Source organism: Schistocerca serialis, chromosome 4 (genome assembly GCF_023864345.2).
Source record: "Schistocerca serialis cubense isolate TAMUIC-IGC-003099 chromosome 4, iqSchSeri2.2, whole genome shotgun sequence".
Lineage (NCBI taxonomy): Eukaryota > Metazoa > Arthropoda > Insecta > Orthoptera > Acrididae > Schistocerca > Schistocerca serialis.
The window spans coordinates 227,752,558-227,777,855 of record NC_064641.1 but is presented as its reverse complement, the minus strand read 5'-3'; the positions used below and the strand labels follow the sequence as shown (position 1 = coordinate 227,777,855).

The 25,298-nt window shown below is 43.8% G+C and overlaps 1 protein-coding gene and 2 non-coding genes across 3 annotated transcripts in view; 1 reads left to right on the top strand and 2 right to left on the bottom strand.

Moving 5' to 3' along the window:
• Window positions 1-25,298, bottom strand: part of LOC126474362 (MAP7 domain-containing protein 1-like) — a 191,250-nt gene that overhangs the window by 87,908 nt on the left and 78,044 nt on the right. The gene's annotated exons all lie outside the window — the stretch shown is intronic.
• On the bottom strand, window positions 13,575-13,648 carry Trnai-uau (transfer RNA isoleucine (anticodon UAU)). Its single transcript has one exon. It is a non-coding gene; the product is annotated as a tRNA-Ile (tRNA).
• Trnat-ugu (transfer RNA threonine (anticodon UGU)) lies at window positions 13,935-14,008 on the top strand. Its single transcript has one exon. It is a non-coding gene; the product is annotated as a tRNA-Thr (tRNA).

The following is a 25,298-nucleotide window of genomic DNA, read 5'->3' as shown; positions in this document are numbered from 1 at the left end:
TTCGACGATTTGAGGCCTTTATCAAGACTAGAGAGGCGATATTATCTGTTGTGGCGTAGCAAGACAGCCACGCCACGGAAGTAGCCGAAAGGCACGCGTTTAGTTCACACAGGCAAGAGATAGGTCTGTAACAGGATACGTAATGAATGCTATAAAGAAAAGTACGTAGCTTCTGGAATACTTAACTTTAATCCATCCTTGGTACATCGCTATTGACGATATAAGTGAGACTCCATAGATACAAGCTATGTAAGGCTAATGGCGCCTTGCTAGGTCGTAGCCATTGACTTAGCTGAAGGCTATTCTAACTATCTGCTCGGCAAAGGAGCGAGGCTTCGTCAGTGTAGTCGCTACCTACGTCGTCCGTACAACTGGGGCGAGTGCTAGTCCGTATCTCGAGACCTGCCTTGTGGTGGCGCTCGGTCTGCGATCACACAGCGGCGACACGCGGGTCCGACATGTACTAATGGACCGCGGCCGATTTAAAGCTACCACCTAGCAAGTGTGGTGTCTGGCGGTGACACCACATTATCCTTTATTTACATGAGTCTCAACGAGATGGTTAACTTTTTGTCCGGCGTGCGTACCGTACGAGTATAGTGACGACGGAGAGGGTGTCCGACAAGACGACTACCAAGGGAAGGAAGCGAAGACAACTTAATGTGAGAGTTCACTGTTTTCTGTGAACCGACTTACCGTTTTATTCGTTGCGGTATTTTGATTCTGCTGAGGGGAGATGAACTCTTGTTCTTCCAAAAGACTTTTACTTTTATTGTTCTCAGATTTTTAGATGATTGACCGCATAAGTGTTGTTGAACAGAATTGTTCTCTTTGGTTGTTAAATTACAACCTCGATCTCACTCCTATCGAGCTATGCTTAAACTTAAAATCTAGGTGCTTTGGTGCCCTAGATCAGGCCTGTATTTGGCGTCTGTATCCTGGCCCCTTTTCCCCTACGTCACCCTCTCGTGGTGTTTCTTCACCCCCGACCCCCATCTGCTATAATGAATCGGAAGGTGATTTGCACCTTCATCTACATTTCCACTCCGCAATCCACCATACAGCATGCGCCAGAGTAGGAACTTCACATACTTTGCTGACATGTGAACGAATCATAGACTTCTTAAGTAACAGAACCCCTTACGTTGTCCACGACGGCGAGTGGTCATCCGTGTCAAGGGTATTGTCAAGAGTGCCACAGCGAAGTGTCGTAGGACCGCTATTACTTTCTCTGTACATAAATGAGCTAGTAGACAGGGTTGGTAGCAATCTGTAACTGTTCGATGATGATGCTGTGGTGTACAGTAAGGTGCCATCGATGAGTGACTGTAGGAGGATACAAGAACACAAAATTTGCAATTGATGTGATGAACGGCAGCCACCTATAAATGTAGGAAAAAGTTAGTTAATCCAGATGAGTCGGAAAAACAAACCCGTAATGTTCGAATGCAGTATTAGCAGTGTCCTGCTTCACACAGTCACGTCGTTTAAATGTCTAGCCGTAACGTTGCAAAGCGATATGAAATGCAACGAGCAAGTGAGAACAGTGGTAGGGAAGACGAATGGTCGACTTCGGTTCATCGTGAGAATTTTAGGAAAGTGTGATTCTTCAGTAAAGGAGACCGCATATGGGACGCTACTGCGATCTGTTCTTGGGCAGTGCTTAAATGTTTGAGATTCGCACCAGGTCGGATTGAAGTAAAACATCGAAACAATTCAGAGACTACTGCTAGATTTTTTACCGGTAGGTTCGAACAGCATGCAAGTATTACGGAGATGCTTCGCGAACTCAAATTAGAATCCCTGGGGAGACGGGGACGCTCTTTTCGAGGAATACTATTGAGAAAATTTAGAGAACCGGCGTTTGAAACTGACTGCAGAACGATTCTGCTGCAGTAAACGTATATTTCGCGTAAGGATCGCGAAAATTAGATACTGGAAATTAGGGCTCATACGTGGGCATATAGACAGTCGTTTCTCCCTCGGTTTATTTGCGTGTGGAACAGGAAAGGAAACAAGTAATACTGGTACAGAGTACCCTCCGCCACGCCCCATGCGCTGACTTACGGAGTGTGTGTAGATACAGATGTAGAAGACGATTTTCGGTTCCATCTGTATGACCGTGAATCTCCTATTTATAGTGTACTTGTAATTTCATGAGATTCTTGATTGATTCTGGAACGTTGGATATTGGAATTTTGTAAGTAAGCCGCTACGTGATCCTCAACATCTTTCTAGTAACGGTCCCACTGTAGTGATCATGGAGCTCTTCTTTGACTATTTTCTGCATCTTCCATTAATGCAACCCTGTAATGGTCCCAGACCGATGAATAACGCTCAAGAATTGGTTGTGCAATAGTTTCGTAACCGACCTCTTTTGTGTGTGATGTACATTTTCATAGCTTTCTCCCAATAAACCTCAGTCTGACGTCTCTCTTCCTCGCTGTTAGATTTGTGTGATTGGTGCACCTTAAATCGCTCCAGACAGGATCTCCGGGTTAATGGAAGTTTGTGGCCAATTCAAGTGACTGACTGCCAATCGCATAGTGAAGCAATAACGGATAATTTCGCCTCTTTACGCGCTTTACGATACACAGCGTAACTCAGAGTCTTTGCAGCTAACGTCTAATGTGGCATATCGTCTCATAGGGACAACTTATGTTAGACATAAATCGTTCGCTAACGCCAGTTGTCTGTTTATTAGTGGTTACAGCTGTGGAAGGCGACAGGGCGTAGACACTCTGCTACGTGCTTGTGCAATGAGTGTTATCTGTGCTTCGTGGAAAAGGGGATAGGTCTAAGTTACTGTTTCGCTTCTAAAATATCTTTCTCCGCTTAGAGACACTCATTGTTCCTGTTGAAAATCATCCGATCAACGTAATGGGGTAGGTATAAATGCAACAACAAAAGTTGCTTCCCATGAAATGATCTATCATGCCTAGATGTTTGATTCAAATACTTTGAAAAATCCTGTATTTATTCGTATAGAGGGGCAGTTATCAATCTTAGCGCTAGGCTCTAGCAATCCGCAGTTTTCTTTGCATTTCGTGCTAATTTTCTAAAGCTCTCACCTCGCTCTAAAGAACATGCGTCCTCTGTGAAGAGTCTCATGAGCGACAGTCTCGGCTGCAAATTCTCACAAATGATAACTAGTTGCAAACTGTCACAGCTGGTAACTAATTTCGATCCCCATATCTAAAAATAAAAAGAGAACATTAATAACTATCTACTCACGAGTAAGTAGTAGAACACGACAGACTTTTGTGCGTCATTGCTTCTTTGAAGTATAGATTGAACAGTAGGGACGCAAGATTTTCACCCTTTTTAAACCTAACGGTTCGTTCTTGTTCTTCCATTGCTATTGTTATCTCTTGGTTTTTGCATGTATTATATGTTACCCGCATTTCCCTATAGCATAAACTTATTTTTCTGAGAAGGTAGAAAATTCCGTATTACATTCTCCAAGGTATTTTGAAGGTCGCAAATCCCACGAATGTGTCTTGGTTTTTCGGTCTTGCTTCTATTATCAAGCGCAACTTCAGAACTGCTTCTTCGGTGCCCTTATCTTTCTGAAAGCCAAAGTGATCGCCATCTAACAGATGACGTTCGTTATCGTTTTCGAGTTGTGTCAGATCATTGCCGGCAAGTCAGTGCGTGCGCTACTGTAAACAGTCTTGTAACCACGACTTCCTACTCAGAGAGGTCACTGAACTCTCCTGCTTCGATCGCAATTTCGCGCCGTCCTCCGTTCGATCTTATAGCCCGGGTCTCAGAGCAAATAGATCGCCAACAGCAATACTCGTGCAGCGAACAAGAAACGAAATAGTACGTCAAAAACGAGGTGCTTTGTTGTGTGGAATCCACACGTAAGGAAGTGTGTCAACACAGGAAGCATAAACAACAAAACAGGCCTCTCAGTATTTTGGCAGTAGTGGTTGAGGCTTTAACATGAATTTTGAGATAACTATTTGATCGGGAAAAGTAGCAACGTAGTTTTAGAAGTTGACACGGCACTAACTATTGCTTATAAGTTGTAAACTATATCATATATTGAAGGAAAGATGTGTGATTTATGGCTTTGACTTCTTACGGGAAAGCTTTTGACTTCTGCATCAAGAAACAACAATTGTAGATCTACAATTTCAGTTACATTACACGAAAAGAGTGGAAATTAAGAATCGATAAAGGAGTTTGCAAGGTAACTCCAAATCACTAAAACGATGTTCTGTACCTTAGGAGAGGTTTTTAAATCACTGTATTGATGTGCAGTAATAGTCATTGCAGTGTATCGTAACTGAACAGCGATTGATTTGTAGATGAGATTCTTTTAAGAAAATACAAGACCTCATTAATGCAAGTACTAGATAATTAATTGATATAAACCAATATGATCATAGTAAATATGTTAAAAAAAGACGCTGACATTATTGAACCAGTTGGTGAATTCGTATACTTTGGACGACTTAAGTGGATGGGTGTTGTCGCTTCCTTCATCAACCCAAAGGTTGCTCTGGCACTTGTGGCTTTCCAGCAATCCTCTTCATTTTAACATAACTTCCACATCCAACACCATGGACAATCTGTATTATATACTCATAATTAGTCATTCCCCTAACATTGTTTCCTTACACCACACTTTCAACTACAATTTACAGCAACCTTTGATATCTTAATATGTACCCAACTACTCTATCTCTTCGCATCTTTACTTTCTTTATTAAACATTTTTCTTTTATGACTCATTGCAGGACCTTCCTTCCTTACTTGGTCTGTACATTTGGTCTTCAATAGTCTCCTGTCACAATACGTCTCAAAGCTTTCTAATCGTTTCGTTTGTCTCTTGGGTTGCGCATCTTACGCGTTTTTACAGACCCTTGCTCCAAACATAGCTTCTTACAGATATTTTTCCGGGCACAAGGATAATATTTCTGTTTTTTAGCAGCTGCGATCGGTGCATGGACATTGAATAACGTAAAGAGGTGACAAAAACTGAAAACGAGTTAAGTTGAGATACTGACCATTGTATTTAAAAGAAAAATTCCAATGTGCCTATAAAAGGGTGTCACAACCAACGTTCGCCTCTCAGTTGTGGCCTATGGTAATTTGACGTGATTTCGGAAGCGTAAATGATCAGAAAACTGAAACTTTCCTAGCGGACACATGTGAAAATCTGAACGTTCTATTCACTAAACAAATTAAAAGTGTGGTTTGTTTGCTAGAAGCCCACTTTAAAACTGTGTGAGGGTATGCTCCTGATGAATAGGAATGATAAGTGAGTCACGTAACAATTTGCTTAATCATTAGCAGGAGGGTGCAGTAGGTATTAGTTGGTGAGTAAAAGAAACTATGACGAATTTAATAGCGTTTATTGTATGGATTATGGATGTGTCTTTCTTTGAACCTGTGATACTGTAAACCATAAATATAAATACAGTGACATAAAATGCATTAATGAAAGTAGCACATTATTAGCGATAAATTTATGGTAGAGAGAACATCGTACTACCCACAATAACAGATCACACATTTCAGATGTGGACAGGAAAAATGAATGTGACAATCAAGAAATGGTTCAAATGGCTCTGAGCACTATGGGACTTTAGATCGGAGGTCATCAGTCCCCTAGAACGTAGAACTACTTAAACCTAACTAACCTAATGACATCACACACATCCATGCCCGAGGCAGGATTCGAACCTGCGATCGTAGCGGTCCCGCGGTTCCAAACTGAAGCGCCTAGAACTGCTCGGCCACTCCGGCCGGCTAATGTGACAGTCAACTGCACTTCTTAATCAAGTGGAAAAGTTTGGACAAACGACTGTTTGCTTACTCCTAAATAATAGGGAAGCATTCGAAAAGGAATGTATTACACCCACAAAGTTGCAAAACCTTCATTCACTCGATCCTTACACAGCCTAACCTGAACTACAACCACGTGGTACAATGTACCTTCGAACAGCATAAACTCACATATTTAGCCGGTAGTGGTGGCCGGGCGGTTCTAGGCGCTACAGTCTGGAACTGCGCGACCGCTACGGTCTCAGGTTCGAATCCTGTCTCGGGCATGGATGTGTGTGATGTCCTTAGATTAGTTAGGTTTAAGTAGTTCTAAGTTCTAGGGGACTGATGACCTCAGAAGTTAAGTCCCATAGTGCTCAGAGCCATTTGAACCACATATGTTAAATTGTAGTTTGTACAGAACCGATAAGCAAAACATTTCCACGGCATTATAAACAGCTAATGAAAGCAGTTTGGAAACAGTTCCTGGTATTACAATGTAAATAAGCTGACCTACGACCACGATGGTTCAATAAGTATAGAAAGTGTCTTCACTTCACTTAATTAGATCGTAATTTATATGAAATCAGTAAGCAAAAACACCTCTCTATGTTATAAACAGTTGAATAGCGCTTACAGATATTTATATTGGGGACACACCAGCTCCTCACATCGAACCAAAGTATAGCTAAGTAGACCACCTGGTACCTACGTCCGTCCCGGAGCGCCGCCGCAGAAGAAGTGCCCTTTGACCGTTGGCGATACCACTCTATCCGGTTCCCGCCTCGTGTGTTTTTATCGTTACCTTGTTACAGTCAGCTTATATAGAAAAAGGTTTTTAGGGCTTCGTAACCTTCTGCGGTCAAAATCTTTTGTTGGAAGCACAGAATCAAAGATACCTGTACAGTTTCGTTTGAAGGCGTGGTTATTATAAGTCACTAAGAGAGGAATGTCAGCATAAACCCATATATTTAAATCCTAATTTATACAGAATCGATAAGAAAATACTTCCACTGTATTATAAACAACTAATGTATGCCTTTTCAATGTGACTTTACTGTCTTTCTTTCAAAGTCTGAAATTTTGTGAGTTACATTTCTGATGAATATCGCCAACCAAAGTTAAAAAGTAGAAGTGATTTTACCAAATTAAATGAAAATGCTAAATTAAGTTAGATGCTGTTTTTATTTATTTATTTATTTTCAATTAAAACCACTGTCTCATTACCTTGGGTTTTCGGCAGACTAAATTGATATTGTATACCAAAAGCCCATACTTCCTTCTCCATTGCAATATTTCATTTATTCCGTTCTTGCCACCTTCGCCGTTTACACGATGCTACTGGAACTTCGTACTTCTGGGGACTGAAGTACAGTAGCTCCGGTAGGAAATAACATTTTTAGTCGATTGGCGTGAATACCTAACTGACAACTGTTATGTACGCTGTGCGACCAGAATTTCAGAGCCCAAGCATACAAACAACGTACAAAGCTAAGAAACAAACACAGAAGTAGCACTAAATCGTGAGAAGAAAGTAAGTGGCTTGAAAGTGGAGGATGCTGTTACAACAACAGTGCCGCTGCACTACACAAAAGTAGCAGACGCAAACTGTTTGCGCTTTAGTCCGCTTTCTTCATTTGGACAAGATACAATTCGTATGCATCCGTTCCTTACGAATCTCTTTCTCGAGACTCCAAGCGCCGTTTCGGATCTAACTAATCTGTTTCCTTATCCGAATGTTTTCTTCTCGGCACATCGTGCCTGAAGGGGTCCCCGTCTGTGACTTGCGTATCCCAATTCGTTACTTCCTGTGGGCCGAGTCGGTAGTGAGCCAGAGTACAGATCGTGCCGGTGTTATATTAATCGCGAACTTCCTTTCCCGGACACAGTTCGGTCCGCGGATATTTGCACTTCGTTACTGTCAGTAAGCTTCGCTGACCCCGCGAATTCATTTTCGCCATGCGCGTGTCTCGTCGCCAAGTGTAGAGGATTTAACAAGAGCACAAAATTGGATAAACGATAGTCGGCCCCACGAGACATCACGATAGCTTATTGGGCAGCCTCTATTCCTGATAACGGCCTCGATTCAGCGAGGGAGAGGGTGTACAAGTTTGTTCAGGTACGCCAAATCCAGAGCATTTGAGCTCAGATTCCGTAGCGCTATCAAACTGCGGGGATGTGGATTGCCACGTTCACCCACTGTTCCAAATCACTGAAGGGAAAAAAAATCGGAACACCAAAAAACAAAAAATCCAAAGTAACGAAATTTCGGGAAGCATTTGTCTATGTAACATATGTAAGTGATTAACATTGCAATGTCACAGGTTAATGTAAGCGCGAGATAAGCCATTACAAATGTGAAGTGCTGGTATATTAATAACCGGTGTACCCGCCAGAATGTCGACTGCAAGCATGAAAACGTCCATGATTTGCGTAGTGCAGGTGCCGTATGTCAGTTTGTGGGATGGAGTTCCATGCCTGTAGCACTTGGTCGAACAACATAGGGACGGTTAATGCTGTGTGTAGATGATGCTGCAGATGTCGTCCGATGACGTTCCGTATGTGCTCGATTGGAGACAGATCCAGTGATCGAGCAGGCCAAGGACAATGTCGACACTCTCTGGAGCATCTTGGGTTACAACAATGGTATGTCGCTGGAGCATTATCTCGTTGGAAAACATCTCTTGAATGCTGTTCATGAATGGCAGCACAACAGATCGAATCACCAGACAGGCGTACAGTTTTTCAGTCAGGGTGTGTGGGATAACCATGATAGTACTTCTGTCGTCATACGAAATCGCAACCCAGACGATAACTCTAGGTGGTACCTCCAGTGTGTGTAGCAGGCAGACAGTTTGGCTGTAGGCATTTCTTCCTCCTTGTAACACACGGCCATGACTAGCACCGAGACGGATCCGGCTTTCATCAGGAAACACAACAGACCTCCAATGATCTCTCGCTCAACACCAATGAAGTCGCAAATGGCGGTGGTTTGGGGTCAGTGAAAACACGCTACAGGGCGTCCGGTTCGGAGCTGTCCTTGAAGTAACAGATTTGTAACAGTCCGTTGTGCGACTGTGGTGCCAACTGCTGGTCAAATCGCTGCTGCAAATCTAGTACGATGCACCACAGTCATACGCCGAACACGATGGTCTTCCTTCTCGGTTGTTCCACTTGGATATACGGAGCCAAATCTTCTTACGACTGTACATTCTAGTTACTACCCCAACCAGCAACCATGTATACAGTGGCTATATTCGTGCCTAATCTTTCTGCGATACTGCAGAAGGAACATCCATTTCCTCGTAGCCCTATTACACGACTTCGTTCAAGCTCAGTGAGTCGTTGATAATGACGCCTTTGTCGCCTTAAGGGCCTTCTTGACTAATATCAAGTCAAATCTCAAAGGCAACTAAAACTCACGACCGTTACAGCTTAGTTTCAAGCAACTCTGATTTTCATCCTCGTAGAGGGGCGAAATTTTAATAGACATCATCTCTGAGATCGTGGAAACACAACTACCAGCTTTCGTTTTCGTCACCCAGCTCCGTCTTGGCGACGCGATTTCTTTCCGTCAGAATAGTAACAGACATGTTCTATGCGTGCAGCCCTCTGAATACCGTATTCATCTTGAAAGTCGGAAGTTGGTCTAAGGGAAATGAATAATAAAAAGTAAATAATAATAATAATAATGATAATAATAAAAAGTAACGATGCATCACCAAGGAATTACTCGAATGAGACGGAAATCGGTATATGTGATGTACATGTACAGACAGACAAATGATTACAATTTCAGAAAAAATTGATTTGCTCCTGAGAAAGAGCTTCACAAATTCAGCGAGTCAATAACGCGATGATCCACCTCTGGCCGTTATGTAGGCAGTTATTGACATAGTTATTGGATTTCTCCCGAGGGATGTCGTGCCAAAATCTGTCCAGTTGTGTTAGGTCATCAAAATACCGAGTTGGTTGGAGGGCTCTGCCTATAATGGTCCAGACGTTCTCAGCTGTGAGAGATCTGGCGCCCTTGCTGACCAAGTAGTTTGGCAAAATTGAAGACAAGCAGTAGAAACTCTCGTCGTTTGTAGGCGGGATTGTCTTGCTGAAATATAAGCCCAGGACGGCTTGCAGTGAAGAGCTACAAAATTGGGTAATCGGGGCTCAGTTCGAAGCCGGGTCACAAAGATAGTTCTACTCCAGTCAGTGAGGTTCCAGTCCGAAGACGAGTCTGGAGACGCCCTGGACAGGGGTGGGATACCAACCCGATTATCGCCTGTCATATGGCCCGACAGCCAGGAGTGATGGTCTGGGGTTCTATTTCTTTTCATAGCAGGACCCCTTTGATTGTCATCCGCAGTATGCTTACAGCATAGTGGTATGTCGCCGATATTCTACGCCCCGTTTTGTCGCCCTTCGTGGCAAGCATTCTTGGGCTCTTGTTTTCATGCTTGCGAAACCCTACCCCTTGGCCAGCAAGATCACCGGACCTCTGCCCAATTGAGAACGTTGGGAGCATTATGGGCAGAGCCCTCCAACCAGCTCGGGATTTCGACGATCTAAGCCGTCAATTGGAGAGAATTTGGCACGAGGATATTCAACAACTCTATCAATCAATGGCAAGCCGAATAACTGCTTGCATAAGGGCCAGACGTGGACCAATGTATTGCTGAGTTGCTCAGTTTGTGAAGCTCTTTCTCTTGCATAAATCATCAAATTTTTCTGAAACTGTAATTATTTGTTTGCCTGTACGTATACATCACATCCACCGAGTTCCGTCCCATTCGGATAATTCCTTCGTGGTGGGCCTTTTTTTATGTAGTCACTGGGTATTTATTGCATGCACTTTGGAGTACAGCCTGTGACGCTTCGAATCCCTCGAGATCTTTTGTCGATGTTAACTGTGGCCCTTGTGGAGACTACAATTTTTTCGCTTGTAAAGTCTTTCGAGTTTCTAGATTGCTGGTCATTAAACGCCACAGCATTCATAATTTTCCAGTGCACTTAGGAGTACTGCCTATCTATGCCAATCTTGAGATCTTGGTGCACTAACATGTTGCATGTTGGAGTCCTCAGGTAGTGGCTCTTGCTGAGTCAGGTTTGCGGTATAGTCGCTGTGTGACTGGTCTTGAGTAGTGATATCTTAAGTTCCTTATGTAATGTTGTGATACTAGTTATTAGGGGGGGGGGGGGGGGGGGGTTGGGTTGGTGTTCGAAAGAAAAAGACTACATTCTGGATTCCTTGGAAAGTTTGAACCCTTCTCTTGCTGTCACCCAAAACCCATACCACTGTGAGCGATAGTAAGTTATCGGTTTGTAGAGTTTCAGTTTGGATTCCGGTCATAAATCTTTGCTTATATAAAGGATATAAATCCTTCGATAACTGTACTCCTTCCTTCGCGATGTTTCCAGCGGGTCCGTGGCAAAGCAGTTTTTCTACATCTACAACTGTAGTCTGCAAACCATTGTTAAGTTCATTGACGAGTTTATCTCTCCATGTACCAGTTATTAGGGACTCTTCCCTTTCCATTTGAATATAGAGCGCGTTAACAATTATTACTTAAGCGGCTCTCTGACTGTTTTTTAATCAAACATTCACGAACCTTACGACACCGATATGTACGGGGTTTGTAGTATATTCCTCGATAAGTTTTAGCTGGCTCTTAATACATTGTCAGTGGGGTGTCGCGGGGTAGTTTGTTCTTATCTTCAAACGTCAGCCAGTTCAGGACTGTATCAAGTAGGACACTAGTAATACTGTATGTGAACATAGGGCTAGCTGCCGTTCATCACACCAACTGGAAATTTTGTTTAAGTCGTCTTGTATCTTCCTACACCTCACCGTACATTACAGTATCATCAGCAAACAACCGCAGGTTGCTGCCCACCTGTCCGCTAAATCATTTACGTGTACAGAGCAGAACATCGGTCCTGTCACACTTCCCTGGGGCGCTCCTGACGATACCCTTGTCCCTGATGAACATTAGCCGTCGAGGACAACGTAATGCGTTCTATTACTTAAGAAGTCTTCGAACCACTCACATATCTGTGAACTTATTCCATATGCACGAACCTTCGTTAACAGCCTGCAATGGGGCACAGTGTCAAATGCTTTCCGGAAATCTAGAAATATGGACTCAGCCTGTCGCCTTTCATCCACTTTACGCAGTGTATCATGTGAGAAAAGGGCAAGCTGAGTTCCGCAACAGCGATGCTTTCTAAAACCGTGCTGGTTCGTGGACATAAGCTTCTCAGTTCCAAGAAAGTTTACTATATTCGAACTGAGAATATGTTCAACGATTCTCCATCAAACGGGAGTTAGGGATATTGGTCTGTAATTTTACCGGTCTGTTGTTTTACCCTTCATACATATTGGAGTCATCTGCGCTTTTTTCCTGTCGCTTGGGATTTGTGCTGAGCGAGAGGTACGCGATAAATGCAAGCTGGATAAGGCGACAATGCTGTAGAGTACTGTTTGTAAAATCGAACTGCCATTCCATCCGGACCTAGCGATTTAATTGCTTTCAAATCATTAAGTTGTTTCTCTACCCCATGGATGCTTATTACTATGTCGTCCATACCGGAGTCTGTGCGATGGTCAAATGACGGTACCGGTATGTTTGTACGATTCTCCTGTGTGGATGATTTCAAGAATAGGAAATTTAAAACTTTGGCTTTCGTTTTGCTACCTTCACTGACTAGTCAACAAGCGACAGAATGGAAGCCTTAGACCCACTTAGCGATTTTACTTAGGACCAGAACTTTCTCGGGTTCTCTGACGGATCTTTTGCTAAGGTGTGAGGGTGGTAGGTGCAGTATGTTTCGCACATAGGTCTTTCCACGGACGCACGCATCCCTACTAACATTCGCTTGTCCTCATTTGTGCCTTCCCCTTGGAACCGAGAGTGCAAAAGTTTCTGTTTCATCAACATCCTCCGAATTTCGTTATTAAATAATGGTTGGTCTTTCCATCCTTTACCCATCTACTAGGCACATAACTCTGCAGACCACGATTTACAATCAGCTTAAGGATTGCCCATAATTCATCTACTCCATCTTACTGGAAGTAAGTGATGTCACTTCAGTGTTTAAGTGAGGTGACAATAATACAGAGCGGATGGACAAAAATATGGAAACACCACAACTCAACACATCATCATGCCTAGAACGATGTAGGAAAACCGTCGGCATTGAAAACAGCTACGAGTCGTTTCAGAATATATGGTTTTCAAGGGAGTCTTATACCATTTTTCCTGCAAAACACTGGCAGTTTCGGGTAACGACGATGGATGGAGTAGCGATCATGCACCCTTCTCTCCAATGTAGATCCCAAAGTCTCATTACTGTGGGGAGTCGGATAGCTGTGATCCTGCCTGTGCTGGATGCCGAGCTCGGAGGGCGTGAGTGTGGTCCGGTGACATGCTCGAACGTGTCGGAATGACAGAGTTGGCTGTGAATACACTTACTGTCAGAATTTATACAATGCACATTCTTCGCGGGAAGTACCGGGCGGAATGGCGCTCGTGACCAACAGTTGCTGACTCCCCTGACCCAGCGGGCATCTATGATCCGTGGCGAAGGAGGCGTCGAGCAGGATGCCGACCCAGCGATCTACAGGCGCTGTTCGTCCAGCCAAGGTACTGCACTATATATATGAAGACAGTAACTGTTCTCGAAAGAACAGAATACTGTTGATGACCGTGCAGCATTTCCGTGGAATAAATGATAACTGACTGAAACCCTCAGCTGCCGACAGGTGTTGTTGATATACCTCGATGTGGACAGTTGAAAATGCGTGCCCCGACCGGGACTCGAACCCGGGATCTCCTGCTTATATGGCAGACGCTCTATCCATCTGAGCCACCGAGGACACAGATGAATAGCGCGACTGCAGGGACTTATCCCTTGCACGCTTCCCGTGAGACTCACATTCCCAACTGTCCACATTTCTACATATGTTATGTACCTTATAGACATTTGCCCATTCACTCATTACTCGCGCACGCTTTGGCGATTCCCGTAAGAGTTTGGGAAAACTGTGCGCATTCGCACAGACGAAGGTCAATGGTTGGGTAGCCTTTAAATATATATATGAAGACAGTAACTGTTCTCGAAAGAACAGAATACTGTTGATGACCGTGCGCTATTCATCTGTGTCCTCGGTGGCTCAGGTGGATAGAGCGTCTGCCATGTAAGCAGGAGATCCCGGGTTCGAGTCCCGGTCGGGGCACACATTTTCAGCCGTCCACATCGAGTATATCAACAACACCTGTCGGCAACTGAGGGTTTCAGTCAGTTATCATTTATTCTAAGGTACTATACTACTGGCCATTAAAATTGCTACACCAAGAAGAAATGCAGATGATAAACGGGTATTCATTGGACAAACATATTATACTAGAACTGACATGTGATTACATTTTCATGCAATTTGGGTTCATAGATCCTGAGAAATCAGTACCCAAAACAAACACCTCTGGCCGTAATAACGGCCTTGATATGCCTGGGCATTGAGACAAACAGAGCTTGGATGTCGTGCACAGGTACAGCTGCCCATGCATTTTCAACACGATACCACAGTTTATCAAGAGTAGTGACTGGCGTATTGTGACGAGCCAGTTGCTCGGCCACCATTGGCTCTGAGCACTATGGGACTTAACTTCTGCGGTCAACAGTCCCCTGGAACTTAGAACTACTTAAACCTAACTAACCTAAGGACATCACACACACCCATGGCCGAGACAGGATTCGAACCTGCGACCGTAGCGATCGCGCGGTTCCAGACTGTAACGCCTGGAACCGCTGGGCCACACCGGCCGGCTCGGCCACCATTGACCAGACATTTTCAGTTGGTGAGAGATCTGGAGAGTGTGCTGGCCAGGGCAGCAGTCGAACATTTTCTGCATCCAGAAAGGCCCGTGCAGGACCTGCAACATGCGGTCGTGCGTTATCCTGCTGAAATGTAGGGTTTCGCAGGGATCGAATGAAGGGTAGAGCCACGGGCCGTAACACATCTGAAATGTAACGTCCACTGTTCAAAGTACCGTCAATGCGAACAAGAGGTGACCGAGACGTGTAAGCAATGGCACCCCATACCATCATGCCGGGTGATACGCCAGTATGGCGATGACGAATACACGCTTCCAATGTGCGTTCACCGTGATGTCGCCAAACACGGATGCTACCATCATGATGCTGTAAACAGAACCTGGATTCATCAGAAAAAAAGACGTTTTGTCATTCGTGTACCCAGGTTCGTCGTTGAGTACATCATCCCAGGCACTCCTGTCTGTGATGCAGCGTCAACGGTAACCGCAGCCATGGTCTCCGAGCTGATAGTCCATACTGCTGCAAACGTCGTCGAACTGTTCGTGCAGATGGTTGTTGTCTTGCAAACGCCACCATCTGTTGAATCAGGGATCGAGGCGTGGTTGCACGATCCGTTACAGCCATGCGGATAAGATGCCTGTCATCTCGACTGCTAGTGATAAGTGGCCGTTGGGATCCAGCACGGCGTTCCGTGTTATCCTCCGGAACCCACCGATTCCATGTTCTGCTAACAGTCGTTGGATCTCGACCAACGCGATACGGTAAACCGCAATCGCGATATGCTACAATCCGACCTTTATCGAAGTCGGAAACGTGACGGTACGCATTTCTCCTTTGTCTGCGCACTGGTCAACAGCTAGCAGCTCCGCACGGGATGATAGTAGCCGCTTAGAAGTATGCCGTCGCCTCGCAACAAGAGACGCCCAAGACACTGCTAGCTGCTTAGAGGCACAGCCAACAGGCAGCACGAAGGTGTCTCTGGCGCGAAAGTGTGAGGTCGACAAGTAGCAGGTCACCTTCGATTGATCCCCAGTGGATTGTTGGTCAAAGGCGCCAAAGACTTTACATTGGTGACAGCAAGATAGGCAGCAGCGGCATTCCTCGGCAGTGGAGTGCATCATACTGGATGGCTAGTGTCTCGTATGTGAGTCATCAGACGAATTCATCAAAAAAAAGTTTTGCATCACCCGAGCTCCCAGAACTCCTGAAGACAGACGTTGACTGTGGATATTCTATCACAGACACAGTCCCTTTGACTGTTCAGAGATGTCACTAAACCCGCCCAAAGATGTAAGTATCCACGCTTGAGCAGTGCCTATTAGACTTAGGGGGTCCGACAGCCGATCAGTTCCACTCGTTCCACCAGGAAGGAGGTACGCGGCTCGTGTTGTCTAGTCTGTAGTTCAACCATGCCTAGATGGTCAGTACCGCGGTTCGATCGTGTCCGCCTTGTTTCTTTGTGCCAGGAAGCGCTCTCAACAAGGGAAGTCCAGGTGTCTCGGAGTGAACCAAAGTGATGTTGTTCGGATATGGAGGAGATACAGAGAGACAGTAACCGTCGATGATATGCCTCGCTCAGGCCGCCCAAGGGCTACTTTTGCAGTGGATGACCGCTACCTACGGATTATGGCTCAGAAGAAGCCTGACAGCAATGCCATCGTGTTGAATAATGTTTTTCGTGCACCCACGGAACGTCGTGTTACGAACCAAGCTGTGCGCAATAGGCTGCATGATGCGCAACTTCACTCCCGACGTTCATGGCGAGGTCCATCTTTGCAACCACGATACCATGCAGCACGGTCAGATGGGTCCAACAACATACCAAAAGGACCGCTCAGGATTGGTGTCACGTTCTCTTCACCGATGAGTGTCGCATATGCCTTCAACCAGACATTCGTCAGAGACGTGTTTGGAGGCAACTCGGTCGGGCTGAACGGCTTAGAGACACTGTCCAGCGAGTACAGCAAGCTGGAGGTTTCCTGCAGTTTTGGGGTGGCATTATGTGGGCCCGACGTACGCCGCTGGTGGTCATGGAAGGCATCGTAACGGCTGTACGATACGTGAATGCCATCGTCCGACAGATAGTGCAACCTTATCGTCAGCATATTGGCGAGGCATTCGTCTTCATGGGTGACAGTTCCTTCAGGATAACGACATCGCTCGACTAGAGTGGTCAGCATGTTCTCCAGACATGAACCCCATCGCATGTGCCTGGGATAGATTGAAAACGGCTGTTTATGGACGACGTGAGCCACCATCCACTCTGAGGGATCAACGCCGAATCGCCGTTGAGGAGCAGGACAATCTGGACCAACAGTGCATTGATAGTTTGCCACGATTAATACAGGCATGCATCAATGAAAGAGGACGTGCTGCTGGGTATTAGAGGTATCGGTGTGTTCAGCAATCTGGACCACTACCTCTGAATGTCTTGCTGTATGTTGGTACAACATGCAATCCGTGGTTTTCATGAGCAATAAAAATGGCGAAAATGATGTTTATGTTGATCTCTATTTCAGTTTTCTGTACAGTTTCCGGAACTCTCGGAACCGAGGTGATGCAACACTTTTTTTTATGTGTGTATAAGCACATCACGGAACAGCTTCAACGTGGATTTACTGTAACATACAAGACTGTTATACTGACTAGCGATACATGACTGATTAATAACGACTGAAGGAGTGAGCTTCATAGTTCCAAGCTCGTGCCTGTGACGTTATCGAGCTGTGGTGATGGATGTCGCATCATGGTGTTCCAGCTGTGGCTTTCAGATCGTCAGCCTGGCACTTTGTGCAACGTCTGTATTTGTGGAGGCAGTCTGTTTTGTGTGTTACGTGGGCTTACTTCACTTTGTGGTGCTGTCAGAATGACGTTACAGTGTGGTTATTCTGTTGCGGTCGCACTAGCGTATCTTGGCTCGGTTCTGTGCTTGCCAGGGAAAAACTTAAAAAAATATATTTGTCCAGAGTTGAGACCTGTGACTTTGGTGGCCAGGGGAGGTGTGAAACTTCATCCTTGTGCTTACAAAACCGGTCCTGGACGAAGTGAGTAATGTGTATAGGGACCCTGTCCTCTTGGAATCCAGCATAATCACTGGGGTACAAACGTTGAACCATGCGATGGACCTGATGAGGCAAATTGGTCACATAATTCTTGGCAGTAATGCAACCTTAGAGAACAACCATTCGGCCCATTCTGTACCACGATGTAGCTGCCGAAATCTTCACCTTACACCCCCCACCCCCCACCCTCCAATCCCCCACGCATGTTTCACTGTTGGGATGTTAACTTGGCTACAAGTTGGAAACAGTGTGAAACAAGACTCATCCGAGACCAAATGACTTTCTTCCATTGCTGCACAGTCCAGATTTTGTGGCTTCGCCACCATGCTTTTCCTGTTGGTGCATTTGCACTGATGAATGGTTTTGAAATTCCACCTCGCACTACAATTCCCAGCTTCTGGCTCTTCCTCTGAGTTATTTTGGCGCTAACAGTGTTCCCCAGCTTGATATTTCGTTCTGAGTGACTTTTTAGCTATCTTCTTCTTACTTTTCGTCACAATTCTCTTCAATGATCATCTGTCTCCATCAGTCTACGCACACTTTGGGCCCGCACTGAGAGTTCGCGGAACTGTTTTTCCGCTTCGATACATTACCTCTTGAAACAGCAAACACCTTGGCTATCGTGGTTACGCAAGCAACCACCAAACGAACACCAGCCATTTTCGCACATTCGAGTTCCTTTGGGTCCGACTTATGCACTCACAAATGCGCAGAACACTGGTCTGACCACTACTGATACCTGCAACGTATTAAGGGCATCACACAGGTGCCGCTGGTGGCCAAATACAACAGCGCAACCTGCAGTTTCTCGTGTTGTTTCCACATTTCTGTTCAACCTCTGTGTGTTTCGTATGACAAAATGAGGATATATTGAAAATACGAATATCTTACAAAAGCTTATACACAATACTTGCGGATCACATTGCAGGTAACGTTTAAGTAAGTTAAAATGCGAAGTATAGTGTTTTCAGCCAACTGACGTCAATGGCACTATGTACATCTTACATAGCTCATTCAAATCACTTTCTTGGACAGTCCATAATCAAGTGCTGAATGGAGTGCGGCACATCGTCACAGTCACAGAGTGAAATTTCAGTTTTTCTTCACATCTTCCATAATTTCTCCTTGATATGTGTGCGTAAGCAGAAGAGACTAATTATCAAAGTCCGAAAACGATTTTTTGGACTGTTCAATTAACCTAAACAAATTCTTCAAGTATAACACCAACACAAAACAGTGATCCGTCTTCGAATCAGAACTACATAAAAGAATAATATAGAAAACAACTGAAATAATTTCCTACTAGTCTCCGCCAGAGACTTCTCCGATATACCAAGCCTAATCCAGAGGTCAGCGAGATAATCCAAGCCAGGCTGCCGGGGCGGCAGCTATCCACGTCTGCTGGCGGTCGATGAACTCCCGATGTGCGGCCGAGCGCCGGCCTTTATAACGCTTCGGCGGATGAGTACCTCAGAACTACTTTCCATCACGTGGTTTGACTTGTGAAAATAGTTCTGGGATCTGCAGCGACCTCTTCCTTATGTTTGTGTGGGCCGGTAGTGGCTCCTGGTGGCCGCTGGTGTCTTTGCTGTGTTGTTGTTGTTGTTGTGGCCGTTCATTAATATTGCCTGTCGGTTGTGAAGTGCTTCGGTGTACCTGCGAAGCGGGCAACCCGCGGCTGCAGGCTGTCAGTTTGGTTGCTGATACCCTAGGCGCCGCGATGTCTGGTGGAGAAGGCCACAGCACTCCTAATTTTGTTTAAAGATGACTCTTCCTTGCATGGTAACTCAAAATCATTTGGAGCTCTGCACAGATTGTTGATCAAAGTTACAACACTGACTATCATTACCGATATATAAAGGGGGTGTAAAAGCTTTCTACTTGTTGCCGCCAGTTCTCGCCACGTTTTACGGATCCTCTCTCGTAACGTCGCTAGCTCCTTGCAGTTCTAAATACGGTGAACTTGTGCCGAGGGGAACATCCTCCTCACATTCAGCAATTTCGGAACTGTCGTATTTCCGGCAACTTGAAGAAAAAGTGAACGTACACAGTTGCTGAGCTTTCTTCTAGTGCTGAACCAATGCTGACATATCCTCCTCGTAGGAGCGTCTAATCATACAATGCGGGCTTTCACAGCAGGTATTTTCTTCAGTTAAAACGTCCGGGCTGAGATTCTCAAGTTCATGGAGTAGGGCGGGTTGTTTTAGATACGGCGCAATATAGAGGCGCGGTTCTTTTCGTTCAGCTAGATGACGTATTTGTAGTGGAGCACAGGGAGTGTCATGGTGAACATACAAAAATTTTGCCTGAAGTTTAGTCTTCAACTGCGGAAGACATCTTTGGACATAAAGAGGCAATTTCATCAAAGGTTGAAGAAGCCCCCGAATTTATAGAATTGGCTTAAACTTTCCTGATGTCAAGTATGGGGTTGAAACGATGCTTAGACCTAGCAAAAAATGAAGAGAATGAGTGGGACCGCCATAAGATGCACGGCATCGACTAGCGACTCCTGCGGCATTGGCCCACACAGTTCGTGTAGTTGTGGCAAAGTATACATCTGTACCACAAAAAGGAGTTTAACGCCCGCTTACCTGAACTTAAAAGGAACTGCCACCTGTTACAAACTGATTAATCGTCCGTAGCGCAACCCGCTTTCATAAATGGAAACCATGAAATAAAATTCTGCGAGACAAGCGTTTTAGCCAATATAACATTCCATCTTGCACGCTTGTTGAGAGAGGCGATAGAGGTTTACAAACACCGTGATAATTTGAACAGATAAGAAGGGGGATTTAAGTTAAATGAATAGTGGATGCCGACTTTCGGCTAACAGAATGACGTTCGAGCACTTTTAACCGATAACGATGACAGCAGAAAAAGATAATCGTGTCTTTAGTATCGAGTGGCGAATGACGGTGCCCTCTTTGTAGCTCTATAAATTTGGTGTGTGGGTGGGTGGAGGGGGGCGGGGGGTGTAGCGGGAGGCCTTGAAACTTTAAAGCAGCTGCACAACAAATAACACATATATACAAAACTGTTGTTTTAGAGAGACTTCCCTTGGTCGTCAGGCGAAGGACGGAACTGAAATACCGGCTCAATGATTCCTACATAAGATTCCCTCTGCCGCATTCGCAGCATGCTGAGGTATTTGACTAAAAAGAACGAAGTTCTGGAACAGCCCATACTGCTCTCATGAGTTGGGAGTGAAAGATGTAACAAAAAAGGAAGATGCCGTTCTGTCTCCGAAGATGTCACCCGCAGTCGGAACGAAACGCAAGGGAATAGTTTTACATGTCGATCACAGCCTGTCTACCCGAAATTCTTAAATGGTAAACACCTGCTGTGAAAGCCTACATTATACGATTAATTATATAAGCTGCTGCATTTTCCGAAAAGGCGACACTGGTGAAAACAATAGGAAATCGGTATTTCAACTCGTTTCCTCTCTAGAGCAAAGTGTCTTTCTGACCGCGTTACAGCTCAAATGAAAAGAATAGGTGATTTCAAATGAACTTCAGATGATAGATCGCACGTACAAGTTGGGGATTCTCTGGCGCCGATTCCATGGTGGTGGCTAGGGAAGTTTCCCTGATGGAAAAGCCACCTTATAATGGACGTTGGGTATCGACTACCGCATGTTGACCAGGATCTCTTTCAATTTCAGCGGCATGGAGCATTGGAGAGTTTGCATGATGACCAATGGTTCCTCCGAAAGCAATGGCGTATTCTGAACGAATAAGAAACCGAAAGATGCATGAACCCATGAATTAGGTGAGGGAAAAAGAGCCTGAAGTTCCCTCCTTGAGTAACAGTACCTTTCCGCACAGAGAGGGAGGAAGGAAAATTCGAGCTTAGTACCCCGTCGACGACGAGGTCATCAGGCACAGAACACAACTCGCATGAGAGAAAGATTGGGAAGTGCCTCTTCGGGGAAACCGTCTCGGCATTTGCCTTAAGCAATTTAGGAAACCACGGAAAACCTAAATCTAGATGCCCAAATGGTCATTACTATTTCGCACATTCCCTCTACGAGCAGTCTAAGCCGACAGATGCATATCAATAGTACTCTCCAGACTGGTACTCTGTCATCGGAACACTGCTTGAGGTCTCACCAATCATTCGTCAGTTAGTCATTGCATTCTACATAGATCTTTTGAAGGATTTTTTTATCGAAATGAGGTGGGAAGTGCCAGTTTACAAGATATGTGTACATGATTAGTGCTAAAATTAATGAAAACATTATTTTTATAGACCTAGCCATGCTACTACACTTAGAACAAGTTTTTTTACATTTTTTAATACTATTTTTATTGGCTACCAGTAGAAATTTGTCAGTGGATAGGTAGGAGCTGTCCACAAGAAATGATTTTAAGTTAGATTTAAAACTTACTTTGCTGCCTGTCAGATACTTCATGTTACTGGGCAAAGGGGCTGCATGTTGAACCTCATTCTGAGCTATTGACAGCTTTAATAACGGATAATAAAGGTCATTTTTCCTTCTAATATTGCAGGTATGGACATCACTGTTCTTCTCAAACTGTGATGGATTGTTTCTCGTGAATTTCACTAGCGAATATATTTATTATGAAGGCGCACTTAAAATGCCGAGCATCTTGAAGAGGTACGTAAATGACTTTCGTGGATGAACATTACATATTATTCTTACTGCTCGATTTTGGGCTATCAGTACCCTTTCTAACTGAGAAGTTACCCCAGAAAATTATTCCGTTAGACATTACTGAGGAGAAATATCTGAAATATGTGAAGAGGTTGATTGTCTTCAAGATTAGCAATTATATGAAGAGCAAAAGTGGTTGAACTTAATTGTTTAAGAAGCTCAGTAATATACTCCTTCCAGTTTAAGATTTCATCAATATGTACACCCAGAAATTTGGACCATACTACCTTGTTTACCGATTCTTGCTCATGACCTACATAAATTGTTTGTATGGCTAATTGTCGTATAGAACTGACTATAGTGCGTTATTTCAAAATTTAGGGAGAATTCATTTTCTGAGAACCATATTGTAATTCTTTAGAAAATATCATTTACCATCTCCTCATTTGCTTTCTATATAATGGGATTTATTATCACACTAATATGATCTGCAAAAATTACTAATTCTGTGGGTTTAACGTTAAGTAGAAGATCATTCATATATAAAAGGAATGGAAGTGGACCCAAAATCGAACCCTGTGGGTCTCCCTTTGTGATTTCTCCCCAGACATTGTTTGAATTATTCAGCACAATCTTTTGCATTATATTTGTTAAGTGTGATTCAAACAAGTTCTGTGTTAAGCCTTCAATTTAAAAAAAAACAAAAACAAATGAGTTTTTCTAAGAGAGTAACGTGACCTACACAATCAAACACCTTGAAAAGATCACAAAAAATATCAACTGGCGATATTTTATTATATAAGTCTTGTGTTGTTTGATGAGTGAATGTATAAATAGCATTATCAAGAGAGTAGCCATTCTGAAATCCAAACTATGATGTGCTAAGTAAATGGTTTTCACTAAAAGTATGACTCCAGAGCACCTTAGTTTCTCGAATACTTTGAAAAAAGATGTCGGTGTGATATGTGACTTATGGCTCAAAATCACGTACCTGCTGATATAGAATAGCTGTGCTGCAAGTAAATAAAATTATTCTTGAAGATGATGTCCGTCTGTACAACTAAATGGGAAACTATTTGTTTTGTGACGTGCGCGTTTCTTTTCTTTTTATTTATAAAGCATTTCGAGTGGGCTGTAATGTCTCTTGGTTTTACGTATATAACAGCTGCGGTATAGTGTAGTATATCTTATAATGACTCCAGGTAAGTTACTACGTATATGAGAGTTTCTTGTTATTCTGTTATTGTTAAGTAAGAAACAACAGTTGGAGTGTAAGTTTCGTAAGATTAAATTACGATTTGATTCTACTTACGATTCTGTGATATAGTTATTCCATATGTGTCGTCCTGAAGATGCACTTAGCTGGCGTGCGTTCAACATAATGTCCGATTTTCAGCGTTTTCGAGCACAGTTCAATTGAACACATCAATTTCACAGTTTTAAGATCGTCTGTTGTTTGTGTTGTGGTGTCTGTATGTAATCTGATATTCTTTTGTTTGTTATTTGTAACGTGTGTAGCAGGGCCTGCTTTGTGAAAGGAGTTGCAAACAAGCTTTTCTTTACGTGTCTTTAGTAGAGATTAAATTATTATTTAGTCTGCTTTTGTTCTACACTGAGGTGACAGAAACCATGGTATATCTCCTAATACCGTGTCAGACCTCCTTCTGCAGCAACTCGACTTGGCATGGTCTCAGCAAGCCGCTGAAAGTCCCCTGGAGAAATAGCGAGCGATGCTGCCTCTATAGCCGTCGATAATTGCGAATGTGTTGCTGTGTGCACGAACTGACCTCTCGATTATGTCGATGGGATGCCAAATCATTCGTTCTAATTGCCCAGAATGTTCTTAAAAATACTCATGAACAATTGTGTCCCGATGAAACATGAAGTCCATGAATGGAAGCAAATGATCTCTAGGTACCCGAACATAACCATTTACAGTCAACGATCGGTTCATATGGACAGGTTTTTTTTTTTAATTACTGCTACCAGTCACAAACTTTGTCAACTATTGTATTATTTATTTAGTGACATGTTTCGAGGGTTATACCTCATCTTCAGGCTAAATGGCAAAAATAACTTTACAATAAGGTCATAATGATGTTACATAGTCGTTTCGTAAATGCTGTGGTCATCTTTGTTCTTCTGGTGTGGACGTCTCGTTGTGATGCGTTCTGGTGTTTTCATTTCCGTGGCTCTCTTGGCCACAGTTCACAAATTGTCGTTAACATAGCAGTAACTTGGAAACACGATCACAAACAGTTCTGTAGTGCAGCGGACAAGATGGCGGTCGAAATACAGCTGGTTTCGATTTGACTATCGATTCGTCGATATATGTGGTGTCAGATGTTTAAATGTCTTCTGCACATCTTGTTATCGTATTACAGAGGTAGATTGACGAAATACATTACAAACTGAGCACCTGTTAAAATATTATTGAACACGTCATGATATAAACTATTTATTTTACATATTTCTAAGCAATTGTTGGGGCTAGGGTCAAACGACTGTCATGTTATGTATCTTTTATTCTAAGAGTACTGTAGTGGAATTGGAAAAGAAATGTGAATTTTTGAAGTCTGTCATTTCATTCAGGATCTCGTTATTCCCCACGGGGCAATGGATGAATATTTCGATTTCTTCCAAGATGTCCGTTTTCCAGCTCTTTTCTAAATTATGTAGTACTTTGAGACCGTTGTTTATCGTAACACTGTGTCCTGTTTCATTCATATGTTTCGCTATAGCTGATTTATTCGGTTTGCCAAGTCTGTAACAGTCAATGTGTTCTTTAAAGTGGGTTTTAAAATTTCTTCCTATTTGGCCAATGTAATATTCGTTGCAATGGCTCCAAATTAGGTTCATATGGACCAGAGGGCCAGTATATTCCATGTAAACACAGCTCACACCATTACGAAGTCTCCACCAACTTACATGGTTCTTGTTGACAGCCTGGGTCGATGGCTTCGTTGCCTCCACGCCACACTCAAACCCCACCATCGGCTCTTACCAACCGA